Genomic DNA, 8494 nt, shown 5'->3' on the forward strand with positions numbered 1-8494 from the left:
AAAACATATTGAAATATAAGGAATACAAGACACCATAAAATTTTGAAAACATGAGAAAAGGTTAGCTAATCACAGGTTGAAATCAAAATGGAATAATGAAGGAAACAGAATTACTCACATTTTTATCACCAAATACATTTCATACCCACGCAATTTAGCAATAACCAAGATCATTGAGACTCGTATCCTTCATCGAGCACATTCCAAAATCGTAAGGGACACTGTAAGCAATAAAAAAAAGTCTGCAGTTAACACTAATGACTATCAATAAGCCTCAATATCACGTTTGTTTACATCGAGATTCAATATGGCAGCCCCCAGTTCATTACTGCTCAGAAAAACAGGCTACACCAGCGCCTCTATGTTGGGTAGGCCGTTGGACCACTGGGGCTCCGGAAAAATCGAATCGAAAGAGGTTTTCTATACGATATATCGCAGTTCTGTCGCCCCCTTGCTTTTACTTCAGTTCCCACCTCATCCCACGCTTCTCTTGCCACCACCTCAGCATATACTCCAGAAAACAATGGAGATAGTGAACAGTCTTGCCTAGTAAGGCAAGACTGTTCACTATCTACAAGGCTACTCGGGCAAAGCTTGCCCTCCCAGTTTCTCCGTCCGCTATCTTCACTTGCGCAGTATTGGCCAAATGAAGATTACAAATGAGTCGCCTATCCCTCCAATTGACGCCTATTTTCTTGAGAATATCCATAATTTTGTCCAGTCCACTCTATGAAATACTTTTTCAAAATCCACGAATAAGGCAAACACAACCTGATTATAGCTTAGGTTCCTCTTCACGAGCGATCTCATAACCGCAATAGCATCTTTACATACCGAAGAAAGATCTGAGGTTTTCCCGGCGTATGATGTTGTTGAAGTTTATTCGGGATTGCCACCGGATAAGGTTCTCCATCTCTGCCGACGTTTCGATGGCCGAGTCGTCCATCGTCATCAGGGCTTGATGACGATGGACGACCCGGCCATCGAAACGTCGGCAGAGATGGAGAACCTTATCCGGTGGCAATCCCGAATAAATTTCAACAACATCTTTACTTACCTTTTCTGAATACAAACTGATCTTCGCCCAAGTAATCGATAGTCCTTTTCTCTATTCTTCTCTTTAATATTCTCATTACCACTTTGCCTTATTTTCCATTGTCGCGAAATCAGGGAGACGAAGGTCATATCAGGGAGAGCTCCCTTGATTTCCATGTCTTAGAAGCGGCCTCTTCCTTGGCTCAAGATTATGCCACACCACTGCTTCTTCTACATGTTAAATCTTTCCTGCCTGTTTCCGATGCCATGCAGATCCTCCTCTTTCCCCATCCATCTACTCTGAACTTCGATTTGCTCAGTTAGCATTCTTCCATTTTTAGCATTAATTTTTGACATGGCTTGTCCTCTTTTGCCGCCAGATAGCGACTTCACCTTGACGTACAACGCGTTTACCTCTCGTTACTTCTGAATCTTTTCCATTTCCTCGCAGTGTCTCTCCTTGTTTTCCACCAATTCTTTCTCCCTTCTTAGTTTCTCACCGTAATAGATGATTATTTTTACTTAGAATTTTCCCTGTACTGTGTCTACGTTCTTCCACTTCCTTATCACCACCATTTCTTTTTTAATTTCCTTCGTTATCCAAGTTTTCTTTGTCATACGAATCTCCAGAGATTTCTAGTAATCTATCCTCACATTCCCATTAAAGTTTCAACGTTCTATTTCCTCACCTTTATTATTTTACGAGTCTTTTGAATATTAGGTTTCGTTTCGTTCACCTTAGGGAGAATGCGATATATTTTTCGCCATTCCTTTACATCTGTTATACTATTATGTGGTCTTTCTGATGTATCTCCGTATCCCTTGGACTCTTCCTGGTGGACTTTTGCACTTTAGGATAATTGGACTAGGTCTTTGTGACGAATAACTTGTTTCTCCTACAATATTTTTTTGATTTCTCTTCCCACTCGTTTCGCGTTTCCTAACCCAAAATCTCCTATTTCCCAGCCCTTCCTCCCTCCCCGACTGAGGCGTTATACTTCCCCATCATTACTTGGTTTTTTTAAACCAGGCATTTCACTTATTATTACCTCGTCTACTTCTATCTCCATACGAATGATAGCGGACTTGTAGACTTGAACTGCTACTAAGTCGGTGGGTCGTTCCTCAAACTCTACAACCAGAATCCATACCGCTTACCGGATTTACCGTTGTCTTACTCAGCTTCCCAATTAATACTGAAGCTACTTTTGAAGTTAAATTTTCTCTCTACCATAACATATATCCACCACAATATTTATGTTGGATGGGAGGTGGCATAAATTCTACCAGCACCATATGGGCAATTTCTGCGTCAGATTTTGTTTTGTTGGTTTGCGGAGTATCTTCTAGATCTGTATTTGTAGCATCTCTGGAGTCACTGTTAATATTATCAATTTGTTCATTACCATATATTACAATGATGCTCGCTGTGAGATATATAAAAATGTTGAGTTATCAGTGCCAGCAATAAAATAAGTTTCGGACAAGGGTGCTATACCACTTCACCAATGCTTTCTTCATGAAAAAAATATGCTTTCTTTTCTTTGCTTTTCACTTTTATATCATATTTTTTCATATGTTAATGCAATTTGCATGGCGCTACTCTGTAAAGAAAACTTTTAAATCCCTTTTCAAATGCAATTCCCGGCAGAAGTCTTTCTGGTAAAAACTAACGAAGCATAACATATCTATCGCAAAAAATTAATTTTATAATTTTTTTTACTATTTTACTTTTATAAAATGCTACAGATAAATTGACTAATAAGTATCGATGCACGACGGACTCAATCATTTTGGCTACTTTCAGGCGGTGTATCGTTGGAGGACGTTGTTGCCAATGTTAGAATGGGCGTGAATGTTCACATAATCTATTCACGCATGAAAAGTAAATTGATAAAATTGTTAAAAAGTTATTTTATTGGTGAATATGTTCCTTTGTTCTTCGGGAGATTCTGGAGACGATTACTTATTCAACCAAAGCTTTCAGTTCGAGACGTGAGTAAAAAAAATATAGCGTTAAAAAAGATGCTTTTTGCGGCGTATTTACTGCAAATATTGGCTTCGCAGGTAAATCGACGAAATTGTGTATGGGAAGGTGCACATGTTTTATTAATAATAATAGCGTATAAATAAAATTCTAGAGTAAGGAAGGGCTGCCAGAGGTGGAAGACCAAGTGGCAACATCAATGAACACACAAACATCAAGTCAGTCTTCCGCCGCCTACGACCTAAGGCCCAGTGATGTGAACGAGCGGTTCAATAGTTTCCAATAGTAGTAATAACCAAGGGTCTAAGGATTGACGAGAGACGAATAGGACAGTGGGAAGATGAGAATCAAATTATCTCATTTTTATGCTGCAAAATATCAAAATATGCGGTGTTGCGTGGATTGCGATGACGCGAGTGCGGAATCCTTTCCTCATTCGTGCATCCTGTTACCTCTTTGAAAAATTATGGATCCCTGAATCAATTAAATAGTGTGCGATATGATATTCTGTTTAAGTTTAAAATGATGAGAGACCCAAAACTAGTCCTAAAATATTTTATCTATTTTTAAGTTTCCAAAAAACGACACTCATTCCACAGAAAAATTAGACCATTACCCTGTATGTAGGAATTACGAATTCGAAAATGCTGCCATATCTTTTGCATTATAACTTACTCATCTAAGTTTCCGTCTCAATTGATCAAATAGACAAAAAAGAAGCAAAGAAAAATTCTATTTTAGGGACCGTAGAGTGCAAGCGTGGGTTGTAAGAGACCGATGTCTTACATATTTTCCTGGCAATTGACAAATGCATGCACCGCAGAATTAGCATTTTTTATTACAATTGCCAATTTAGAATTAGCAAGTTTTTTATGAATTAAGCAAACATGTTTCCATGCATCATGCATAGTACAAGTTGTCCATGAGTTCTTGACTTGCACGTTATAAAAAACTTCAATTACAAAAAATTGAAAATTTCGGTGATAGAACACACGGATGTAAATCTGCACGCTGGTACACGATGCGTAATCTATGACGTGACTCGAGCTATCAAGAATTATATTTGTTACATAATTTTAGGCATTTAAACTAATGAATTTCTTAAAAATAAACATTCGAGACTCATAAATATAAAGCTAATCTTTCATTTTTAGCAGAATTAATGTAATTGATCTTATTTTTCGTATAAAATTATGGCAAGGAAGATTGCACCGATGAGAGGAAACTTTTAATCTCGAAATGAACTGATGTATCAGGGTAAAATGCAGTACTGAAGCGGATATAAACTGACCAGGGTCATTTGTAGCAATCCTCCTCGCTGAGAATAAACCGGCATTACCGATAGCAAATGTACGAAGTATATCTCCTCGCATGCAATGTGGGAAATGCATCTTGGTTGTATTGATATGTTTTTTTTGTAATTACATCGGAACAAAAGATTCACGGAAAAATCATCATGGTAAGACAGTATTTTGGCAATAAGGTCATGTACTGTTAAATAGTACGTGGCGTTCTGCGCTCCTACCGTGAAACAATTCATGTCCTTGAGCGTGTTGTTGGACAAGATTAACATTCGGCTCCGAAGATCGCATCACACATACAAGAGCGACCCTCACGCGGCAAAGAGCAATGACACAGCATTCTCTCCCGCCATACCCGGCAGCTCGGCGGCTGCCGGCGAACTGAAGGCAAGAGACTCCATGCAAGCGTTGTCCCCTTCCACTGCCACGATGAGACTCGCTCAGTGGCTGAGGGCGATGTGAACGGGAGAATGTCGCCGCCGTGGAGAGCGCAAAAATAGCGTGCAAAGGTTCGCATAGATTGATTTATTGCCGCTTCTATGAGGACTGCATTAAAATGGTATGGATTAATATGAAGATAAAGGATTAAAGTTTATAAAGACTGTAAAAAATTTTGGGTTCCGTCATTATACACGCCGTAGCAGGTAGCCAATTTTACCGAATTTCGTGTTTTTCCGTGGTCAATATTGCAGCGTGAAAAACGAGAAATGAAAAATTACGATAATCTTTTCAAATATCGACCTTTCTTCTTCGTAAATATGCATTCAAATGTTATGTGCATAGAATAACAGAGGCGTCAGACGAATCTGCCCAGACGTCTGCAGCGTAGTTTTTGGACTAGGTATCCGGGAGCCTTAATATTTTGGCGAAACTCGATATCCTCGCAGCTGAGCTTCTCGGAAGTTGATGCGGTATAGATGAGTCACAGACAAAGAGATATTTTCTCAGGATATTTGGTTTCTCCGTGCTAGCAATTCGAATTCATCTGCTTATCTCGTGAGAACTTCCTAAGATAGACAGAAAATAATGGACGCCTCGGATTGTCCTCTAGCACTTGACAGTAGGAGTGGGGGTAAAGCGAGATACCTGTTGGAAATAGGGAGTTGGATGAAGCCGAGTATCAGATGGGCGTGCCGCTGAAATGGCGTTTCGTAAATAAGAATGTATACATTAGACAGAAATCAATCGTAGCAGTGTAAATGCCGAGACGGCATGCAATCATTTTTTTGAGAGGTGGTGTGTCCCCTTAGAATATTTGAAAGAGATGTTAGTTGAATCAACTATATGCACAAATTGTTTCCATGAAATTAAAATATTCCATTAATCAGCTAAATTCCTGTTTGAATCCTTTAAAGGAAATCTCAATTACGCGTAAAAATCCTGGGTTTCCTGCTGTATAGGCAACCTTTTCGAACATTTCCGCATTCATCGTTTTTTTCGTCCCCCCTGAGAACGATAGATCGAGGTTCCAACTTTTTATTAATACATCCATCAAGGGAAATAGAAGAAAAAATCGTACGTTTAATATGCTTTGTGCAATTCTAGTATTCGAGGTATATATTCGAGCAATGATTTAATATTCGAATTCGATATTCGAGTTTGAGAAATCTGCTATTCGACCCATCTCTAATAAAAATATTGATATTTGTGAATGTTAATCAATTCTACTAATCCCATGTTGCCAAACGAGGTCGCGTCGGTCCACTGCCAGTTCCCGGGAAGCGCTAGACGCGGCAACGCGGCATTAGTTCACTCCGGAGTACATGCTAAAAAATCACGTATTATCGAATCATAGAAAAATTACAAATAATTCCTTTCGGAATCACAAACCTACGACTATCCCTCACTCATCTATACATGGTGTACGTAGCAGCGGGTAATGGAGTGCGGCGATGCTGGCAACTATTTTATATGCTTGCTGGAATTGTGAATGAGTAATTATTGACGTTCTTTTGCTTTTTTTTATTAATACTAGCTGCCATTCATACGAAACGCAAATGTTGGGGACACTTTCAGTGAAAAGAACGCGTAACGTAAATGCAAATGCTAACGGTAGACATTCTTTCTCGCTATTCTTTATTTCGTTCGCTAAATGTTTCAGGTCATACGCTGACATTTTCCGGTATGCGTGTTCTTTCCATTCCAGGGACCACAAAGGTGGCAGAATTCTGGAGGGAAGGGGGAAAGAGCTGACGCATGGAAATGGGAATCTGTGTGATGCGCAGTTCCCACGCTGGGAACCTTTGGTGGTGGGGGAAGGGTTCCCCCCACCACCACCCAGCGAGAAAGAGAACGGCAGCCAGTGACGCAGGGGACTGTTCCTAACGATCAAAACTTTCGAAATGAGGAGACGAAATTTCATTGGCCGATCCATGATGCTACGACGCATTGGAAAAGAACTGTGTTTATTCCAACGCTGGACCATATTACGACTGATATGAAAGAACGTTTTGCTGAAGAAAACATTTATCATTTAAAATTTAACATACTTTTGCCCTCGTAACTACTGAAACATACCGGTAATGATCTGATATACAAATTGAATCAGTGCTTAACTGATCTACCGTTTTTTGAAAAAGAATCACCCTATGTGATTAAAAAGAGACTAATGGGAGAGATTATTCAGTACAAGCAAACGAGCATAAACGCCTTAAATGACCTTGATTCTGTTGTGCAAGCGTTGTCTGTTTGTCCTACATCGGATTATCCCACTTTGCACACGCTGTACAAAATATTTGCGTGCCTACCTGTGTCTATCTCTACAGTAGAGAGAAGTTTTTCTGCTTTGCGGCGTACGAAGACATGGCGTAGGACGACAATGAAGGAGGATCGACTCAATGGTTTAGCTCTGATGAACACTCACCCTGACATCGATTGTCCTATTGACGATGTGATTACCGAATTTGCCAGGAAGAATAGGCGCAGAGACTTCATTATTTAAGGTAGGTGTAGAACCACAATTGTAACTTTTCATAACCATTAATTGGCATAGTGTACGTGGATTATGAGTTAAAATTAAGCTTTCTTAAACTCTAAATTTCACTTGATTTCCATTTTTTATTACGTTGAAAGTAAAAGTTGGTCTAGATATCTTTAGCGCCCCCCCCCCTTGAGTTTTTTTCTGTATCCGCCCCTGTCTCCGACAGGCTTCAAACGGACAGCGAAAAGGCATTATTGTTACAGAAATGGAAAGGGTAATTTATCCGGAAAACTTAAATAGTATTTAGTCCGGGAAAATTACGAAACCTGCGCATTCAAGTACAACGAAAGGCTATAATTTTAACAAACCCCCGGTATTGCTTAGCCCCTAAAGCGCCGACAGAATGCTCCCCCAAAATGAAATTCTAAACTCCGCCCACGTCTTTAGAAAAATCTTCTCGGGATACCGCCGGTTAGATTATTTAAGAGCGCCGACGTTTCCGCCCACGTCGTCTGCGGCACATAAAACAGTCACTGTATGATCGGTGAAACATTCATCAATATAATTTCAGCATGCCTCTTCAACTACTGTAAGTATTACGGATATAAAATTCCTCTCATTCACTTATAAATACTCATAGATATCTGCCACTTACTTGCTCAGTGGAGTTTTCAATTTCACGGTCGCTGCATCGCACCGGTTAATTCGCCGATTCCTTCGATGGCAAGTCGCAAAGTGATTGAAACAGAACGACAATGTTTCAATTACTCGAGACGCACTCCACTTCAAATGTTTCTTCACAATATGAACGATGCATGGAAGGGGAAAGTTAACTTATTAATTGGTGAACTTAAATACTCAGAAGACCTGACCTGTCATGACCACTTCACACGGCTTGCCCCACAACCTGCCACCAGAGCCACCTCTCTGCGACAAGACTCCAGGGAGCGCGCGAAAGTCGCCAGATAAGATGGCTTTGTTTCTCGAGGAGGTATGGATTCTGGCCTGTAGTTAGAGCAAGCAGTATAAAGACGAAATAGACAATATAGACCTTGGAAGAAAAAGAAACTGCCGCCAGTTTGGTGATGGGCTTAGTCGGTCATTCTCGTGATCCCAATCACGGTCACCATTCATTTGAGTGACTCTGTCATGATCGCCAGGTCGTGAATGAATGGGCGTAGGCTACGGAATGGGTCATGTTTGTGGAAACTGGACGGTAATCACGACCGAGTAGGCAATCACAGCCGCGTA

General features: G+C 40.2%; 1 protein-coding gene across 1 annotated transcript in view; it reads right to left on the reverse strand.

The window, feature by feature from the left end:
* LOC124158129 (NFX1-type zinc finger-containing protein 1-like) overlaps positions 1 to 8062 on the reverse strand; it is an 87285-nt gene extending 79223 nt beyond the window's left edge. The window contains exon 1 of the mRNA XM_046533313.1: positions 7899 to 8062. The gene's annotated coding sequence lies outside the window, so the exon portion shown is untranslated. The remainder of the gene's footprint in view (positions 1 to 7898) is intronic.
* Between the last annotated feature and the right edge of the window lie 432 nt (positions 8063 to 8494).

Source organism: Ischnura elegans, chromosome 4 (genome assembly GCF_921293095.1).
Source record: "Ischnura elegans chromosome 4, ioIscEleg1.1, whole genome shotgun sequence".
NCBI classification, from domain to species: domain Eukaryota; kingdom Metazoa; phylum Arthropoda; class Insecta; order Odonata; family Coenagrionidae; genus Ischnura; species Ischnura elegans.